The 20611-nt window shown below is 53.4% G+C and overlaps 1 long non-coding RNA gene across 1 annotated transcript in view; it reads right to left on the bottom strand.

Moving 5' to 3' along the window:
• Positions 1 to 16934, bottom strand: part of LOC127462154 (uncharacterized) — a 61738-nt gene extending 44804 nt beyond the window's left edge. Inside the window, exons 1-2 of the long non-coding RNA XR_007900322.1 lie at positions 16894 to 16934; positions 14777 to 16310 (exon numbers count right to left, since the gene is read on the bottom strand). This is a non-coding gene — a long non-coding RNA (uncharacterized LOC127462154). The remainder of the gene's footprint in view (positions 1 to 14776; positions 16311 to 16893) is intronic.
• Between the last annotated feature and the right edge of the window lie 3677 nt (positions 16935 to 20611).

Below are 20611 nucleotides of genomic sequence, written 5' to 3'. Positions count from 1 at the left end.
GAGAGGCCTCTGCGAGCAGATTCCTGGTGTTCCCTGTAGAACAGTGAGGGAGAAGGTGTAGTCAAGTGGGAAGAGGAGTACTGTTTGTGTGTGGCCTCCTATGTGGCCTTGGCGCCTTTGAGGGGCTTGAAGGAGAAAAGAGCTTTGTTAAAGTGAGAAGTGAAATAGTGTGTTGGCTGTTCTCTCTGCAGGGAGAAGCTGTCGGTGGGGGAGGGGTCACCGAGTGGGGGAGAGGCTGTAAAGTGGGGGAGGGGCCACAGAGTGGGAGAGGGGTCACAGAATGGGGGAGGGGTCACAGAGTGGGGGAGGAGCCACAGAGTGGGGGAGGGGCCATAAAGTGGGGGAAGGGTCTGAGAGTGGGGGAGGGGCCATAAAGTGGATGAGGGGCCATGAAGTGGGAGAGGGGTCAGAGAGTGGGGGAGGGGCCATGAAGTGGGAGAGGTGTCACAGAGTGGGGTAGGGGCTACAGAATGGGGTAGGGGCCACAGAATGGGGAAGGGGCCATAAAGTGTGGGAGGGGCCACAGCGTGGGGGAGGGGTGACAGCCTGGACTCGGGGGGTCAGGGCAGTGACCTCGGGGAGGGGGAGGGGTCAGGGCATGGGGTAGGGGTCTCACCTGATCCCGGGGCTATCGGGGCCATGGCGGGACCGAACCTGGTGGGGACACCCAAGTTTTTCCCAAATTTCCCCTCGTTTTTCCCAGTTTTTCATCCATTTCTCCCAAATTTCCCACTCTTTCCCCAATTTTCCCCCCATTTCCCCCATTTTTCCCAAATTTCCCCATTTTTCTCAATTTTTCCCCATTTCTTTTCCAAATTCCTTCCATTGTTCCCAAATTTCCCCCATTTTTTCCCATTTTCCCCAAATTTCCCCCCATTTTTCCCAACTTTCCCCAATTTTTCATCCAATTTTACCCAAATTCCCCCATTTTTTTCTCAATTCACCCCATTTTCCCCAAATTCTGCCATTTTTTCCCAATTTTTTCCTAAATTTCCCCTAATTTTTCCCAATTATCCCCCATTTTTCCTGATTTTTCACCCGTTTTCCCCAAATTTCTTACTTTTTTCCCAATTTTCCCTCCATTTCCCCTCAAAATCCCCCATTTCCCCAAATTTCTGACTTTTTCCCCAAAATTTCCCCCGTTTGTCCACATTTTCCCGGATTTTCCCCCAGTTTTCCTAAATTTCCCCCCATTTTTCCCCATTTTTATCAATTTTCCCCAAATTTCCCACTTTTTTCTCAAATTTTCCCCCATTTTTCCCAATTTTTCATTCGTGTTCACCAAATTTCCCACTTTTTTCCCCAATTTTTCCCCATTTTCCCCAAAATTCCTGGTTTTCCCCCCCCATTTTTTCCCACTGGGGAAATTTGGGAAATTTGGAAAACTGGGGACCCAAAAATCCAAGAAAATGCGGGGAAATGGGGGGAAAATGGGGGGAAAATCTGGAGAAAAATGTGTGAAAATGTGGGCAAAATGGGGGGAAAATCAGGAAAATGGTGAAAAATCTGGGAAAATGTGGGCAAATGGGGAAATTGCGGAAAATTCTGGGAAAAATGTGAGAAAAATCCGGGGAAATGGGACAAAATGGGGGAAAATGTGGGAAATTCTGGGGAAAATGGGGAAAAATATGGGAAAATACGGGAAAATGAGGAAAAAAGGGGGAAAATGGGGAAAAATGTGTGAAAATCTGGGAAAATGTGGGAAAAATGGGGGGAAAATCTGGGAAAATGGGGGGAAATCGAGAAAAACTCTGGGAAAATGGGGAAAAAATTGGGAAAAAACTGGGAAAATGGGGAAAAATTGGGAAAAAACCTGGGAAATTCTGGGGAAAATGGGAGAAAATCTGGGAGAAATGTGGAAAAAATGGGGGGGAAAGGGGAAAAAATGGAAAAAATCTGGGAAAATAGGGGAAAAATGGGGGGAAAATGGGGAATATTCTGGGAAAATCTGGAAATATGGGGAAAAAATCTGAGAAAAATGGGGAAAAATCTGGGAAAAATGGGGGGAAATGAGGAAAAATCTGGACAAATGTGGAAAAAATGTGGGAAAAATCATGGAAAATGGGGGGAAATTGGGAAAAAATCCGGGGAAATGTGGGAAAAAAAGGGGGGAAATGCGGGAAAATGGGGAAAATAATCGGGAAAAAATCTGGGGAAAAATGAGGAAAAATCTGGGGAAAGAGGGAGAAAATCTGGGAAAATGTGGGGAAAAATTTGGGAAAATGTGGGAAAATGGGGAAAAATCGGAGAAAAGGGGGGCGAAATGGGGAAAAATCTGGGGAAAATGGGGAAAATGGGGAAAAATCTGGGAAAATGTGAAAAAATTGGGAAAAACTGTGGGAAAATGGGGGAAATGAGGAGAAATCCGTGAAAATGGGGGAAATGAGGAAAAATGTGTGAAAATGGGAAAAAATGGGAAAAAAATCCGGTAAAATGGGGAAAATCGGGAAAAATCAAGAAAAATGTGGGAAAATGTGGGAAAATGTGGGAAAATCTGGAAGAAAATCTGGAGAAAAATCTGAGAAAATGTGGGAAAAATGGGAAAAAATGTGGGAAAAATGTGGGAAAATGTGGGAAATTCTGGGAAAAGTGGAGGAAAAATCTGGGAAAAATCCGGGAAAATGTGGAAAAAATGGGGAAAAATCTGGGAAAATGGGGGGAAAATCTGGGAAAATGGGGACAAAATGGGGAAAAATCTGGGAAAATGGGGTAAAAATGGGAAAAAATCTGGGAAAATGTAGGAAAATTGGGAAAAATCTGGAAAATGGGGGGGAAATGGGGAAAAATTCAGGAAAATGTGGAAAAATGGGGGAAAATCTGGGAAAAATGGGGAAAATGGGGGGAAATGTGGAAAAATGGGGAAAAATGTGGAAAAACTGGGTTAAACTGGGAGGAACTGGGAGAAACTGGGCCAGAGGGAAAGGGATGTTGCCATGGAAATGTGAGCCCGCCCCTCCCCCACCCGGCCCAGGGCCCACGGGGGGGGGAACTGGGTTAAACTGGGACATACTGGGAGGCACTGGAGAGGACACTGGGAGTTACTGGGAGCTACTGGAAGCTACTGGGGGGGTCACTGGGGTTACTGGGATGGACACCGGAGTTACTGGGAGCTACTGGGGGGGGTCACTGGGGTTACTGGGAGTTACTGGGAGCTACTGGGGGGCTTACTGGGAGTTACTGGGAGCTACTGGGATAGACACTGGGGTTACTGGGAGCTACTAGGAGCTACTGGGGGGGTGACTGGGGTTACTGGGGGGATCGCTGGAGATACCGGAGGCATTACTGGGGTTACTGGGAGCTACTGGGAGCCACTGGGAGCGGCCCATCCCCCTCCCTCCCCAAGGTCACCCCAAGGACACGGAGGGGGGGCGGGGGGGAAGCCCTGCCCCCTCCCAGTCCCTCCCAGTCCCTCCCAGTTCCCTCCCAGTCCCTCCCAGTACCTGAACTGGTCACACTGGGAGCGGCTCCAGGTCCCCCCTCCAGTTTGGGCCCCCGGGGCTATTTTTGGGACCCGGTGACGTCACTGGGGGGGAGAGGCCTCGAGGGGGCGTCCCCTCCCCTCTCCCTTCCCAGTACAGACCAGTAAGGGACCAGTAACGGCCCCAGTGGGGGGGGGAGGGGAAGGAGGGAACACTGAGGGTGGGGATGGAGCAGGATGGTCCTTGAGCATGGGGGAAGGGCAGGAGGTTCCCTGAGGGTGGGGGAAGGGCAGGACCGTCCCTGAGGGTGGGGGAGGGGTAGGCGGGTCCCTGAGGGTGGGGGAGGGGCAGGAGGGACCCCGAGGTGGGGGGAGGGGCAGGAGGGTCCTGAGGGTTGGGGAGGGGCAGGGAGGGACCCCGAAAGTGAAGGAGGGGCCCTGAGGGTCCCTGAGGGTGGGGGAAGGGTAGGAAGTTCCCCGAGGGTGGGGGAGGGGCAGGAGAGTCTCTGAGGTTGGGGGAGGGGTCCTGAGGGCCCCTGAAGGTGGGGGAGGGACAGGGAGGGCTCCTGAGAGTGGGGGAGGGGTAGCAGGTTCACTGGGGGGAGGGGAAGGAAGGGACCCTGAGGGTGGGGAGGGACAGGAGGGACCCTGAGGGTTGGGGAGGTGCAGGAAGGGGGGGGAGGGGCTTTGGGGGGGCCCTTAAAGGTGGGGGGAGGGGCTGAAAGTGGGTCCATCATTGGGAGGGGACACGCCCACCCAAAACCCAGTAAGTCCCAGTTGAGCTCCCAGTTCAGGGAGGGGGAGAGGATGCAAAAGACACGCCCACTTGCAGAGGCTATGGCCACCTTGGGATGGGACACGCCCACCAGGGAGAGACCACGCCCACCTAAAGAAGGGACACGCCCACCCCCAAACCACTAAGTCCCAGCTGAGTTCTGCCTTAACTGGTCCTTACTGGTCCCACCACCCCATTCCGCGTTCCAGTGACCCGTACTGGTCCATACTGGTTTATACTGGTCTACCCTGGTTTATACTGGTCTGTACTGGTCTGACCTTGATGGAGATGCTGAAGTGCTCCCAACCCCCTTAACTGGTCCTTACTGGTCCCACCACCCTATTCCGTGTTCCAGTGACCCGTACTGGTTTATATTGGTCTATACTGGTCCATACTGGTTTATACTAATCTATACTGGTCTATACTGGTCTGTACTGGTCTGACGTTGATGGAGATGCTGAAGTGCTCCCAACCCCCTTAACTGGTCCTTACTGGTCCCACCGCCCCATTCCCCGTTCCAGTCACCTGTACTGGTCCATACTGGTTTATACTGGTTTATACTGGCCCATACTGGTCTATACGGGTTTATACTGACCTGACCTTGATGGAGATGCTGAAGTGCCCCCAACCCCCTTAACTGGTTCTTACTGGTCCCACCACCCCATTCCCCAATCCAATGACCCGTACCGGTCTATACTGGTCTATACTGGTCTATACTGGTCTACACTGGTTTATAATGGTCTGACCTTGATGGAGATGCTGAAGTGCCCCCAACCCCCTTAACTGGTCCTTATCGGTCCCACTGCCCCATTCCCCATTCCAGTGACCCATATTGGTCTATACTGGTCCATACTGGTTTATACTGGTCTATACTGGTCTATGCTGCTCTGTACTGGTCTGACCTTGATGGAGATGCTGAAGTGCCCCCAACCCCCTTAACTGGTCCTTACTGGTCCCACCGCCCTGCTCCCCATTCCATTGACCCATACTGGGTCGTGGTGGCAAGAACCCCAGCAGAAGCCAGGTGGGGTCTTCCTGCCATTGGATGAGTGCTCTGGGAGGTCAGGGCTGCTCACAGATCCAGATCACAGCAGCACATTTCAAAGAGCACTGTCAAATGGGAAGGACAAAGCACAATTATTAGGAAGGAATGGAGCTTTTCTCAGTCAGTGTTTCCAGTTTCCTACTCCTGAGGAATCTGGGGGTTGAGAAATGGAAAAGAAACTCTCATGTTGGACAAGTCACTGAGACTCCTGAGCTGTAACTTGGAATGCACAAGTGCTTCTGTAAGCAACTTCCTAAAGTGCTTTCGGTCTCTGCTCTGCTTTTGACAGAAGCAGCATCACTTCTGCTGGACCCATCTGTTTTTTCTTTATCTGCCCTTTTCCACCTGCCCGAGGTTTCTCTCAGGCCACAGTGAGTGCACAGACATTCGGATGGAGTGGTGACAGGGAAGTCATGAATGGATTTCTGATGTTGAGTCTACTGTTTTGAAATCAGAAAATGTGGTGTTGAAGTCATCGTTAGCCTTTGAGAGGGAAACAGGAGAAAAATCGGATAAATTTGTTGCTAAAAATGAGCTGCTTCAAACAGAGGTTGACCACCTTAAAAGTCTTGTTCAAATTTGGATGATTATGAAACAGTCAACTCACGGATTACCCCCATCAATACTAGACAATGCCTGCAGTATAAAGGCATAAAGCCCTCCCAGCCCCTCCAGGAACCCTCAAATCCCATCCCGGTCCCACAGGACACTCCCAACTTCCCCTTAAACCCTCCGAGGCCCCCAGACTGCCTCCCAGACCCACAAAAACCCACAAGATGCCCCCAAACCCCTCCCAGTTACCTCCAACCCTCCCAGGACCTTTCAAACCCTCTCCTAGTTGCCCCCTTCCCCTTGAGTATGCCCCCAAACTCTCTCCCAGTTCCTTCCCACATCCCCGACGATTCCCCAAAACCCCTCACAGCTGCCCCAATCTCCCCAACCTCCCTCCCAAACCCCCAAACTCCCCCAAACACCTTCTCAGTTACCCCCACGACCTCCAAGCCCTTCTCAGCCTCCCCATTCCTTCCCAAAGCCCCTCCCAGTTGCCAGCCCGTCCCCCAGGCTCGGGTGAGGAGGTGCCCCAGGCTGACGGGCCCGCCCAGGCAGGGGCGGTTCCAGCAGCATGTCAGGAGCCACCCCCTGCCCCGAAAGCTCCCGCCCGCCCTGGAGCCACCTCAGCTACCCCTGCAGGGGAGAAATCCAGGCCGGAGCAGAGCAGGGGGCAGGGCCGGGCTGGGACCTCGATGGACGGGGGCACTGGGAGAGCAGGGGAGAGACCGGGATGGGCTGAGGGGGCACTGGGGGAGAGGGGAGACACTGGGATGGGCTGAGGGGGCACTGGGGGAGAGGGGAAAGTTTTTTGCCCCTTTCCTGGGCACTTGAACACCCTCTGCACCCCCGTTCCCGGCCGTGCCGGCTGTCCTTCCCCCCCAAGCCATGAACAGGTTTTGGGGCTCCCTCGTGGGTCGCAGCCAATAGAACGGCTCTGCTGGAATGACGTCATTGCCAAATTCTGCTGGGCCCCTGTCCTTGAGCCGGTGAGTCACCCAATAGAACGTCGAAACTTCCGCGGGGGCTGCCGGGAGCGGGGCGGTGATGACGGGGGAGGGGAGGATCGGGATTGAACCCGATTGGTCCCGATCGATCCCGGCCCCAGGGTCTCCCCCCACCGCGCTGTTTTTCACGTGCGGCCCCAACGAGGCCATGGTGGTGTGGGGTGAGTTCAGGGGGTCCGGGGGCTCCTGGTGACCCCTCCGATTTAGAAACTAAACCCTGACATCTTTGTCTTTGCCAAAGATGTGTGTGAAAGGGCAGTGCTGTTGCAAAGCAGTGTTGAGCTTCACATTGGGTGACTTGGCAGCTTCCTCTGCATCACAAATGCACCCTGGGTTTCTTTGAAAAGTACTTTTCACTCCAAATGTGACACCACATTAGCCTGTAGGACATCCTGTCCCCAAATGGATAACTGTAAATATTAATAATTAAAAAGTGACCCCCTCCATTATTCAAGAAAAGCTTGTATCTCTGTCCTAAAAGCATCCAAGGGTCACGTCCCCCAGTTTTCTATCTGACAAGGGTTTGGAGGGGCTGCTTTATGCAGGGAACCCTTTGGGGGCCCCTTGCACATGGGTAGGGCTGCACTCTCGGGGTGTGGAGCTTTGGTTCTTTGGTTGCCAGGGGCCACTGTGAGTCACTGAGTCGGGGTGGGGACAATGGGCAGGGCTGGCTGGGACAGGCTGTGGCACCTGTGACATAAAAGGGAAGTGTCCCCGTGGGGCAGCTCTGCAGGGCCCATCAGGGGATGCTGCCCAGTGCAGCCTGTGCTGTGGGGAGCACGCACACAGGGAGAGGCTGGGCCGGACGAGGGCCGGGGCAGCAAGGCCGCCCCAGGGAGTGGGTCCTACCCCTGCCTGCAGGGCCCAGCCCCTGGCAGGAGCGCCTTGGGCAGGGCCCGGTGCTGCTGCTGGGGCAGGGGGTGAGGCCTTGCCGCCTGCCAGCTGCCTGGGCCCCTGTCCTTGCTGCGCCACATCCCCGAGGCTCCATCCCCGCTCCCCCAGCGCCAGCTCCCTCCTTCCCAGCCCCAACCAAGCCCTTCTCTGTGTCCTCCTGCAGGCCATGGCTTTCACAACATTCCTTTTGGTGCTTGTGCAAAGCATCATCCAGTCCCTGCAGGCGGTCGGGGAGGGGCTGCACAAGACTCAGTGAGCTTGGAGGTCTTTTCCAAGCTGAAGGACTCTTGGATTCTGTGATTGTGTGCTGGATTCAGCTGGGTCCGTGTTAGCAGCATTAGTTTGCTCCCAAAGTTTCCTTGCTGTCAGCTCTTGTGGCCTAAGGCTTGAGCTCCTTTAACTCCTTGTGCTGAGCTACTGATGGGAAACGAGAGGCCTCTGCGAGCAGATTCCTGGTGTTCCCTGTAGAACAGTGAGGGAGAAGGTGTAGTCAAGTGGGAAGAGGAGTACTGTTTGTGTGTGGCCTCCTATGTGGCCTTGGCGCCTTTGAGGGGCTTGAAGGAGAAAAGAGCTTTGTTAAAGTGAGAAGTGAAATAGTGTGTTGGCTGTTCTCTCTGCAGGGAGAAGCTGTCGGTGGGGGAGGGGTCACCGAGTGGGGGAGAGGCTGTAAAGTGGGGGAGGGGCCACAGAGTGGGAGAGGGGTCACAGAATGGGGGAGGGGTCACAGAGTGGGGCAGGAGCCACAGAGTGGGGGAGGGGCCATAAAGTGGGGGAAGGGTCTGAGAGTGGGGGAGGGGCCATAAAGTGGATGAGGGGCCATGAAGTGGGGGAGGGGTCAGAGAGTGGGGGAGGAGCCATGAAGTGGGAGAGGGGTCACAGAGTGGGGTAGGGGCTACAGAATGGGGTAGGGGCCACAGAATGGGGAAGGGGCCATAAAGTGTGGGAGGGGCCACAGCGTGGGGGAGGGGTGACAGCCTGGACTCGGGGGGTCAGGGCAGTGACCTCGGGGAGGGGGAGGGGTCAGGGCATGGGGTAGGGGTCTCACCTGATCCCGGGGCTATCGGGGCCATGGCGGGGCCGAACCTGGTGGGGACACCCAAGTTTTTCCCAAATTTCCCCTCGTTTTTCCCAGTTTTTCATCCATTTCTCCCAAATTTCCCACTCTTTCCCCAATTTTCCCCCCATTTCCCCCATTTTTCCCAAATTTCCCCATTTTTCTCAATTTTTCCCCATTTCTTTTCCAAATTCCTTCCATTGTTCCCAAATTTCCCCCATTTTTTCCCATTTTCCCCAAATTTCCCCCCATTTTTCCCAACTTTCCCCAATTTTTCATCCAATTTTACCCAAATTCCCCCATTTTTTTCTCAATTCACCCCATTTTCCCCAAATTCTGCCATTTTTTCCCAATTTTTTCCTAAATTTCCCCTAATTTTTCCCAATTATCCCCCATTTTTCCTGATTTTTCACCCGTTTTCCCCAAATTTCTTACTTTTTTCCCAATTTTCCCTCCATTTCCCCTCAAAATCCCCCATTTCCCCAAATTTCTGACTTTTTCCCCAAAATTTCCCCCGTTTGTCCACATTTTCCCGGATTTTCCCCCAGTTTTCCTAAATTTCCCCCCATTTTTCCCCATTTTTATCAATTTTCCCCAAATTTCCCACTTTTTTCTCAAATTTTCCCCCATTTTTCCCAATTTTTCATTCGTGTTCACCAAATTTCCCACTTTTTTCCCCAATTTTTCCCCATTTTCCCCAAAATTCCTGGTTTTCCCCCCCCATTTTTTCCCACTGGGGAAATTTGGGAAATTTGGAAAACTGGGGACCCAAAAATCCAAGAAAATGCGGGGAAATGGGGGGAAAATGGGGGGAAAATCTGGAGAAAAATGTGTGAAAATGTGGGCAAAATGGGGGGAAAATCAGGAAAATGGTGAAAAATCTGGGAAAATGTGGGCAAATGGGGAAATTGCGGAAAATTCTGGGAAAAATGTGAGAAAAATCCGGGGAAATGGGACAAAATGGGGGAAAATGTGGGAAATTCTGGGGAAAATGGGGAAAAATATGGGAAAATACGGGAAAATGAGGAAAAAAGGGGGAAAATGGGGAAAAATGTGTGAAAATCTGGGAAAATGTGGGAAAAATGGGGGGAAAATCTGGGAAAATGGGGGGAAATCGAGAAAAACTCTGGGAAAATGGGGAAAAAATTGGGAAAAAACTGGGAAAATGGGGAAAAATTGGGAAAAAACCTGGGAAATTCTGGGGAAAATGGGAGAAAATCTGGGAGAAATGTGGAAAAAATGGGGGGGAAAGGGGAAAAAATGGAAAAAATCTGGGAAAATAGGGGAAAAATGGGGGGAAAATGGGGAATATTCTGGGAAAATCTGGAAATATGGGGAAAAAATCTGAGAAAAATGGGGAAAAATCTGGGAAAAATGGGGGGAAATGAGGAAAAATCTGGACAAATGTGGAAAAAATGTGGGAAAAATCATGGAAAATGGGGGGAAATTGGGAAAAAATCCGGGGAAATGTGGGAAAAAAAGGGGGGAAATGCGGGAAAATGGGGAAAATAATCGGGAAAAAATCTGGGGAAAAATGAGGAAAAATCTGGGGAAAGAGGGAGAAAATCTGGGAAAATGTGGGGAAAAATTTGGGAAAATGTGGGAAAATGGGGAAAAATCGGAGAAAAGGGGGGCGAAATGGGGAAAAATCTGGGGAAAATGGGGAAAATGGGGAAAAATCTGGGAAAATGTGAAAAAATTGGGAAAAACTGTGGGAAAATGGGGGAAATGAGGAGAAATCCGTGAAAATGGGGGAAATGAGGAAAAATGTGTGAAAATGGGAAAAAATGGGAAAAAAATCCGGTAAAATGGGGAAAATCGGGAAAAATCAAGAAAAATGTGGGAAAATGTGGGAAAATGTGGGAAAATCTGGAAGAAAATCTGGAGAAAAATCTGAGAAAATGTGGGAAAAATGGGAAAAAATGTGGGAAAAATGTGGGAAAATGTGGGAAATTCTGGGAAAAGTGGAGGAAAAATCTGGGAAAAATCCGGGAAAATGTGGAAAAAATGGGGAAAAATCTGGGAAAATGGGGGGAAAATCTGGGAAAATGGGGACAAAATGGGGAAAAATCTGGGAAAATGGGGTAAAAATGGGAAAAAATCTGGGAAAATGTAGGAAAATTGGGAAAAATCTGGAAAATGGGGGGGAAATGGGGAAAAATTCAGGAAAATGTGGAAAAATGGGGGAAAATCTGGGAAAAATGGGGAAAATGGGGGGAAATGTGGAAAAATGGGGAAAAATGTGGAAAAACTGGGTTAAACTGGGAGGAACTGGGAGAAACTGGGCCAGAGGGAAAGGGATGTTGCCATGGAAATGTGAGCCCGCCCCTCCCCCACCCGGCCCAGGGCCCACGGGGGGGGGAACTGGGTTAAACTGGGACATACTGGGAGGCACTGGAGAGGACACTGGGAGTTACTGGGAGCTACTGGAAGCTACTGGGGGGGTCACTGGGGTTACTGGGATGGACACCGGAGTTACTGGGAGCTACTGGGGGGGGTCACTGGGGTTACTGGGAGTTACTGGGAGCTACTGGGGGGCTTACTGGGAGTTACTGGGAGCTACTGGGATAGACACTGGGGTTACTGGGAGCTACTAGGAGCTACTGGGGGGGTGACTGGGGTTACTGGGGGGATCGCTGGAGATACCGGAGGCATTACTGGGGTTACTGGGAGCTACTGGGAGCCACTGGGAGCGGCCCATCCCCCTCCCTCCCCAAGGTCACCCCAAGGACACGGAGGGGGGGCGGGGGGGAAGCCCTGCCCCCTCCCAGTCCCTCCCAGTCCCTCCCAGTTCCCTCCCAGTCCCTCCCAGTACCTGAACTGGTCACACTGGGAGCGGCTCCAGGTCCCCCCTCCAGTTTGGGCCCCCGGGGCTATTTTTGGGACCCGGTGACGTCACTGGGGGGGAGAGGCCTCGAGGGGGCGTCCCCTCCCCTCTCCCTTCCCAGTACAGACCAGTAAGGGACCAGTAACGGCCCCAGTGGGGGGGGGAGGGGAAGGAGGGAACACTGAGGGTGGGGATGGAGCAGGATGGTCCTTGAGCATGGGGGAAGGGCAGGAGGTTCCCTGAGGGTGGGGGAAGGGCAGGACCGTCCCTGAGGGTGGGGGAGGGGTAGGCGGGTCCCTGAGGGTGGGGGAGGGGCAGGAGGGACCCCGAGGTGGGGGGAGGGGCAGGAGGGTCCTGAGGGTTGGGGAGGGGCAGGGAGGGACCCCGAAAGTGAAGGAGGGGCCCTGAGGGTCCCTGAGGGTGGGGGAAGGGTAGGAAGTTCCCCGAGGGTGGGGGAGGGGCAGGAGAGTCTCTGAGGTTGGGGGAGGGGTCCTGAGGGCCCCTGAAGGTGGGGGAGGGACAGGGAGGGCTCCTGAGAGTGGGGGAGGGGTAGCAGGTTCACTGGGGGGAGGGGAAGGAAGGGACCCTGAGGGTGGGGAGGGACAGGAGGGACCCTGAGGGTTGGGGAGGTGCAGGAAGGGGGGGGAGGGGCTTTGGGGGGGCCCTTAAAGGTGGGGGGAGGGGCTGAAAGTGGGTCCATCATTGGGAGGGGACACGCCCACCCAAAACCCAGTAAGTCCCAGTTGAGCTCCCAGTTCAGGGAGGGGGAGAGGATGCAAAAGACACGCCCACTTGCAGAGGCTATGGCCACCTTGGGATGGGACACGCCCACCAGGGAGAGACCACGCCCACCTAAAGAAGGGACACGCCCACCCCCAAACCACTAAGTCCCAGCTGAGTTCTGCCTTAACTGGTCCTTACTGGTCCCACCACCCCATTCCGCGTTCCAGTGACCCGTACTGGTCCATACTGGTTTATACTGGTCTACCCTGGTTTATACTGGTCTGTACTGGTCTGACCTTGATGGAGATGCTGAAGTGCTCCCAACCCCCTTAACTGGTCCTTACTGGTCCCACCACCCTATTCCGTGTTCCAGTGACCCGTACTGGTTTATATTGGTCTATACTGGTCCATACTGGTTTATACTAATCTATACTGGTCTATACTGGTCTGTACTGGTCTGACGTTGATGGAGATGCTGAAGTGCTCCCAACCCCCTTAACTGGTCCTTACTGGTCCCACCGCCCCATTCCCCGTTCCAGTCACCTGTACTGGTCCATACTGGTTTATACTGGTTTATACTGGCCCATACTGGTCTATACGGGTTTATACTGACCTGACCTTGATGGAGATGCTGAAGTGCCCCCAACCCCCTTAACTGGTTCTTACTGGTCCCACCACCCCATTCCCCAATCCAATGACCCGTACCGGTCTATACTGGTCTATACTGGTCTATACTGGTCTACACTGGTTTATAATGGTCTGACCTTGATGGAGATGCTGAAGTGCCCCCAACCCCCTTAACTGGTCCTTATCGGTCCCACTGCCCCATTCCCCATTCCAGTGACCCATATTGGTCTATACTGGTCCATACTGGTTTATACTGGTCTATACTGGTCTATGCTGCTCTGTACTGGTCTGACCTTGATGGAGATGCTGAAGTGCCCCCAACCCCCTTAACTGGTCCTTACTGGTCCCACCGCCCTGCTCCCCATTCCATTGACCCATACTGGGTCGTGGTGGCAAGAACCCCAGCAGAAGCCAGGTGGGGTCTTCCTGCCATTGGATGAGTGCTCTGGGAGGTCAGGGCTGCTCACAGATCCAGATCACAGCAGCACATTTCAAAGAGCACTGTCAAATGGGAAGGACAAAGCACAATTATTAGGAAGGAATGGAGCTTTTCTCAGTCAGTGTTTCCAGTTTCCTACTCCTGAGGAATCTGGGGGTTGAGAAATGGAAAAGAAACTCTCATGTTGGACAAGTCACTGAGACTCCTGAGCTGTAACTTGGAATGCACAAGTGCTTCTGTAAGCAACTTCCTAAAGTGCTTTCGGTCTCTGCTCTGCTTTTGACAGAAGCAGCATCACTTCTGCTGGACCCATCTGTTTTTTCTTTATCTGCCCTTTTCCACCTGCCCGAGGTTTCTCTCAGGCCACAGTGAGTGCACAGACATTCGGATGGAGTGGTGACAGGGAAGTCATGAATGGATTTCTGATGTTGAGTCTACTGTTTTGAAATCAGAAAATGTGGTGTTGAAGTCATCGTTAGCCTTTGAGAGGGAAACAGGAGAAAAATCGGATAAATTTGTTGCTAAAAATGAGCTGCTTCAAACAGAGGTTGACCACCTTAAAAGTCTTGTTCAAATTTGGATGATTATGAAACAGTCAACTCACGGATTACCCCCATCAATACTAGACAATGCCTGCAGTATAAAGGCATAAAGCCCTCCCAGCCCCTCCAGGAACCCTCAAATCCCATCCCGGTCCCACAGGACACTCCCAACTTCCCCTTAAACCCTCCGAGGCCCCCAGACTGCCTCCCAGACCCACAAAAACCCACAAGATGCCCCCAAACCCCTCCCAGTTACCTCCAACCCTCCCAGGACCTTTCAAACCCTCTCCTAGTTGCCCCCTTCCCCTTGAGTATGCCCCCAAACTCTCTCCCAGTTCCTTCCCACATCCCCGACGATTCCCCAAAACCCCTCACAGCTGCCCCAATCTCCCCAACCTCCCTCCCAAACCCCCAAACTCCCCCAAACACCTTCTCAGTTACCCCCACGACCTCCAAGCCCTTCTCAGCCTCCCCATTCCTTCCCAAAGCCCCTCCCAGTTGCCGGCCCGTCCCCCAGGCTCGGGTGAGGAGGTGCCCCAGGCTGACGGGCCCGTCCAGACAGGGGCGGTTCCAGCAGCATGTCAGGAGCCACCCCCTGCCCCGAAAGCTCCCGCCCGCCCTGGAGCCACCTCAGCTGCCCCTGCAGGGGAGAAATCCAGGCCGGAGCAGAGCAGGGGGCAGGGCCGGGCTGGGACCTCCATGGACGGGGGCACTGGGAGAGCAGGGGAGAGACCGGGATGGGCTGAGGGGGCACTGGGAGAGCAGGGGAGAGACCGGGATGGGCTGAGGGGGCACTGGGGGAGAGGGAAGACACTGGGATGGGCTGAGGGGGCACTGGGAGGGAGAGGGGAAAGTTTTTTGCCCCTTTCCTGGGACCTTGAACACCCTCTGCACCCCTGTTCCCGGCCGTGCCGGCTGTCCTTCCCCCCCAAGCCATGAACAGGTTTTGGGGCTCCCTCGTGGGTCGCAGCCAATAGAACGGCTCTGCTGGAATGACGTCATTGCCAAATTCTGCTGGGCCCCTGTCCTTGTGCCGGTGAGTCACCCAATAGAACGTCGAAACTTCCGCGGGGGCTGCCGGGAGCGGGGCGGTGATGGCGGGGGAGGGGAGGATCGGGATTGAACCCGATTGGTCCCGATCGATCCCGGCCCCAGGGTCTCCCCCCGCCGCGCTGTTTTTCACGTGCGGCCCCAACGAGGCCATGGTGGTGTGGGGTGAGTTCAGGGGGTCCGGGGGCTCCTGGTGACCCCTCCGATTTAGAAACTAAACCCTGACATCTTTGTCTTTGCCAAAGATGTGTGTGAAAGGGCAGTGCTGTTGCAAAGCAGTGTTGAGCTTCACATTGGGTGACTTGGCAGCTTCCTCTGCATCACCCATGCACCCTGGGTTTCTTTGAAAAGTACTTTTCACTCCAAATGTGACACCACATTAGCCTGTAGGACATCCTGTCCCCAAATGGATAACTGTAAATATTAATAATTAAAAAGTGACCCCCTCCATTATTCAAGAAAAGCTTGTATCTCTGTCCTAAAAGCATCCAAGGGTCACGTCCCCCAGTTTTCTATCTGACAAGGGTTTGGAGGGGCTGCTTTGTGCAGGGAACCCTTTGGGGGCCCCTTGCACATGGGTAGGGCTGCACTCTGGGGGTGTGGGGCTTTGGTTCTTTGGTTGCCAGGGGCCACTGTGAGTCACTGAGTCGGGGTGGGGACAATGGGCAGGGCTGGCTGGGACAGGCTGTGGCACCTGTGACATAAAAGGGAAGTGTCCCCGTGGGGCAGCTCTGCAGGGCCCATCAGGGGATGCTGCCCAGTGCAGCCTGTGCTGTGGGGAGCACGCACACAGGGAGAGGCTGGGCCGGACGAGGGCCGGGGCAGCAAGGCCGCCCCAGGGAGTGGGTCCTGCCCCTGCCTGCAGGGCCCAGCCCCTGGCAGGAGCGCCTTGGGCAGGGCCCGGTGCTGCTGCTGGGGCAGGGGGTGAGGCCTTGCCGCCTGCCAGCTGCCTGGGCCCCTGTCCTTGCTGCACCACATCCCCGAGGCTCCATCCCCGCTCCCCCAGCGCCAGCTCCCTCCTTCCCAGCCCCAACCAAGCCCTTCTCTGTGTCCTCCTGCAGGCCATGGCTTTCACAACATTCCTTTTGGTGCTTGTGCAAAGCATCATCCAGTCCCTGCAGGCGGTCGGGGAGGGGCTGCACAAGACTCAGTGAGCTTGGAGGTCTTTTCCAAGCTGAAGGACTCTTGGATTCTGTGATTGTGTGCTGGATTCAGCTGGGTCCGTGTTAGCAGCATTAGTTTGCTCCCAAAGTTTCCTCACTGTCAGCTCTTGTGGCCTAAGGCTTGAGCTCCTTTAACTCCTTGTGCTGAGCTACTGATGGGAAACGAGAGGCCTCTGCGAGCAGATTCCTGGTGTTCCCTGTAGAACAGTGAGGGAGAAGGTGTAGTCAAGTGGGAAGAGGAGTACTGTTTGTGTGTGGCCTCCTATGTGGCCTTGGCGCCTTTGAGGGGCTTGAAGGAGAAAAGAGCTTTGTTAAAGTGAGAAGTGAAATAGTGTGTTGGCTGTTGTCTCTGCAGGGAGAAGCTGTCGGTGGGGGAGGGGTCACCGAGTGGGGGAGAGGCCGTAAAGTGGGGGAGGGGCCACAGAGTGGGAGAGGGGTCACAGAATGGGGGAGGGGTCACAGAGTGGGGCAGGAGCCACAGAGTGGGGGAGGGGCCATAAAGTGGGGGAAGGGTCTGAGAGTGGGGGAGGGGCCATAAAGTGGATGAGGGGCCATGAAGTGGGGGAGGGGTCAGAGAGTGGGGGAGGAGCCATGAAGTGGGAGAGGGGTCACAGAGTGGGGTAGGGGCTACAGAATGGGGTAGGGGCCACAGAATGGGGAAGGGGCCATAAAGTGTGGGAGGGGCCACAGCGTGGGGGAGGGGTGACAGCCTGGACTCGGGGGGTCAGGGCAGTGACCTCGGGGAGGGGGAGGGGTCAGGGCATGGGGTAGGGGTCTCACCTGATCCCGGGGCTATCGGGGCCATGGCGGGGCCGAACCTGGTGGGGACACCCAAGTTTTTCCCAAATTTCCCCTCGTTTTTCCCAGTTTTTCATCCATTTCTCCCAAATTTCCCACTCTTTCCCCAATTTTCCCCCCATTTCCCCCATTTTTCCCAAATTTCCCCATTTTTCTCAATTTTTCCCCATTTCTTTTCCAAATTCCTTCCATTGTTCCCAAATTTCCCCCATTTTTTCCCATTTTCCCCAAATTTCCCCCCATTTTTTCCAACTTTCCCCAATTTTTCACCCAATTTTACCCAAATTCCCCCATTTTTTTCTCAATTCACCCCATTTTTCCCAAATTTCCCCATTTTCCCCAAATTCCGCCATTTTTTCCCAATTTTTTCCTAAATTTCCCCTAATTTTTCCCAATTATCCCCCATTTTTCCTGATTTTTCACCCGTTTTCCCCAAATTTCTTACTTTTTTCCCAATTTTCCCCCGTTTGTCCACATTTTCCCAGATTTTCCCCCAGTTTTCCTAAATTTCCCCCCATTTTCCCCCATTTTTATCAATTTTCCCCAAATTTCCCACTTTTTTCTCAAATTTTCCCCCATTTTTCCCAATTTTTCATTCGTGTTCACCAAATTTCCCACTTTTTTCCCCAATTTTTCCCCATTTCCCCCAAAATTCCTGTTTTTTCCCCCCCATTTTTTCCCACTGGGGAAATTTGGGAAATTTGGAAAACTGGGGACCCAAAAATCCAAGAAAATGCGGGGAAATGGGGGATAAATGGGGGGAAAATCTGGAGAAAAATGTGTGAAAATGTGGGCAAAATGGGGGGAAAATCAGGAAAATGGTGAAAAATCTGGGAAAATGTGGGCAAATGGGGAAATTGCGGAAAATTCTGGGAAAAATGTGAGAAAAATCCGGGGAAATGGGACAAAATGGGGGAAAATGTGGGAAATTCTGGGGAAAATGAGGAAAAATATGGGAAAATACGGGAAAATGAGGAAAAAAGGGGGAAAATGGGGAAAAATGTGTGAAAATCTGGGAAAATGTGGGAAAAATGGGGGGAAAATCTGGGAAAATGGGGGGAAATCGAGAAAAACTCTGGGAAAATGGGGAAAAAATTGGGAAAAAACTGGGAAAATGGGGAAAAATTGGGAAAAAACCTGGGAAATTCTGGGGAAAATGGGAGAAAATCTGGGAGAAATGTGGAAAAAATGGGGGGGAAAGGGGAAAAAATGGAAAAAATCTGGGAATATAGGGGAAAAATGGGGGGAAAATGGGGAATATTCTGGGAAAATCTGGAAATATGGGGAAAAAATCTGAGAAAAATGGGGAAAAATCTGGGAAAAATGGGGGGAAATGAGGAAAAATCTGGACAAATGTGGAAAAAATGTGGGAAAAATCATGGAAAATGGGGGGAAATTGGGAAAAAATCCGGGGAAATGTGGGAAAAAAAGGGGGGAAATGCGGGAAAATGGGGAAAATAATCGGGAAAAAATCTGGGAAAAAATGGGAAAAATGAGGAAAAATCTGGGGAAAGAGGGAGAAAATCTGGGAAAATGTGGGGAAAAATTTGGGAAAATGTGGGAAAATGGGGAAAAATCGGAGAAAAGGGGGGCGAAATGGGGAAAAATCTGGGGAAAATGGGGAAAATGGGGAAAAATCTGGGAAAATGTGAAAAAATTGGGAAAAACTGTGGGAAAATGGGGGAAATGAGGAGAAATCTGTGAAAATGGGGGAAAATGAGGAAAAATGTGTGAAAATGGGAAAAAATGGTAAAAAAATCCGGCAAAATGGGGGAAATCGGGAAAAATCAAGAAAAATGTGGGAAAATGTGGGAAAATGTGGGAAAATCTGGAAGAAAATCTGGAGAAAAATCTGAGAAAATGTGGGAAAAATGGGAAAAAATGTGGGAAAAATGTGGGAAAATGTGGGAAATTCTGGGAAAAGTGGAGGAAAAATCTGGGAAAAATCCGGGAAAATGTGGAAAAAATGGGGAAAAATCTGGGAAAATGGGGGGAAAATCTGGGAAAATGGGGACAAAATGGGGAAAAATCTGGGAAAATGGGGTAAAAATGGGAAAAAATCTGGGAAAATGTAGGAAAATTGGGAAAAATCTGGAAAATGGGGGGGAAATGGGGAAAAATTCAGGAAAATGTGGAAAAATGGGGGAAAATCTGGGAAAAATGGGGGGAAATGTGGAAAAATGGGGAAAAATGTGGAAAAACTGGGTTAAACTGGGAGGAACTGGGAGAAACTGGGCCAGAGGGAAAGGGATGTTGCCATGGAAATGTGAGCCCGCCCCTCCCCCACCCGGCCCAGGGCCCACGGGGGGGGGGGGGAACTGGGTTAAACTGGGACATACTGGGAGGCACTGGGGGGGACACTGGGAGTTACAGGGAGCTACTGGAAGCTACTGGGGGGGTCACTGGGGTTACTGGGATGGACACCGGAGTTACTGGGAGCTACTGGGGGGGTCACTGGGGTTACTGGGAGTTACTGGGAGCTACTGGGGGGCTTACTGGGAGTTACTGGGAGCTACTGGGATAGACACTGGGGTTACTGGGAGCTACTAGGAGCTACTGGGGGGGTGACTGGGGTTACTGGGGGGGTCGCTGGAGATACTGGAGGCATTACTGGGGTTACTGGGAGCTACTGGGAGCCACTGGGAGCGGCCCATCCCCCTCCCTCCCCAAGGTCACCCCAAGGACACGGAGGGGGGGCGGGGGGGAAGCCCTGCCCCCTCCCAGTCCCTCCCAGTCCCTCCCAGTTCCCTCCCAGTCCCTCCCAGTACCTGAACTGGTCACACTGGGAGCGGCTCCAGGTCCCCCCTCCAGTTTGGGCCCCCGGGGCTATTTTTGGGACCCGGTGACGTCACTGGGGGGGAGGGGCCTCGAGGGGGCGTCCCCTCCCCTCTCCCTTCCCAGTACAGACCAGTAAGGGACCAGTAACGGCCCCAGTGGGGGGGGGAGGGGAAGGAGGGAACACTGAGGGTGGAGATGGAGCAGGATGGTCCTTGAGCGTGGGGGAAGGGCAGGAGGTTCCCTGAGGGTGGGGGAAGGGCAGGACCGTCCCTGAGGGTGGGGGAGGGGTAGGCGGGTCCCTGAGGGTGGGGGAGGGGCAGGAGGGACCCCGAGGTGGGGGGAGGGGCAGGAGGGTCCTGAGGGTTGGGGAGGGGCAGGGAGGGACCCCGAAAGTGAAGGAGGGGCCCTGAGGGTCCCTGAGGGTGGGGGAAGGGTAGGAAGTTCCCCGAGGGTGGGGGAGGGGCAGGAGAGTCTCTGAGGTTGGGGGAGGGGTCCTGAGGGCCCCTGAAGGTGGGGGAGGGACAGGGAGGGCTCCTGAGAGTGGGGGAGGGGTAGCAGGTTCACTGGGGGGAGGGGAAGGAAGGGACCCTGAGGGTGGGGAGGGACAGGAGGGACCCTGAGGGTTGGGGAGGTGCAGGAGGGGGGGAGGGGCTTTGGGGGGGCCCTTAAAGGTGGGGGGAGGGGCTGAAAGTGGGTCCATCATTGGGAGGGGACACGCCCACCCAAAACCCAGTAAGTCCCAGTTGAGCTCCCAGTTCAGGGAGGGGGAGAGGATGCAAAAGACACGCCCACTTGCAGAGGCTATGGCCACCTTGGGATGGGACACGCCCACCAGAGAGAGACCACGCCCACCTAAAGAAGGGACACGCCCACCCCCAAACCACTAAGTCCCAGCTGAGTTCTGCCTTAACTGGTCCTTACT

Source organism: Manacus candei, unplaced genomic scaffold (assembly GCF_025592945.1).
Source record: "Manacus candei isolate 608988 ecotype Guabito, Panama unplaced genomic scaffold, ASM2559294v1 h1tg000119l, whole genome shotgun sequence".
Taxonomy (NCBI): domain Eukaryota; kingdom Metazoa; phylum Chordata; class Aves; order Passeriformes; family Pipridae; genus Manacus; species Manacus candei.
Note: the sequence above shows the minus strand (reverse complement) of the source record. Positions and strands in the feature narration are given on the sequence as shown.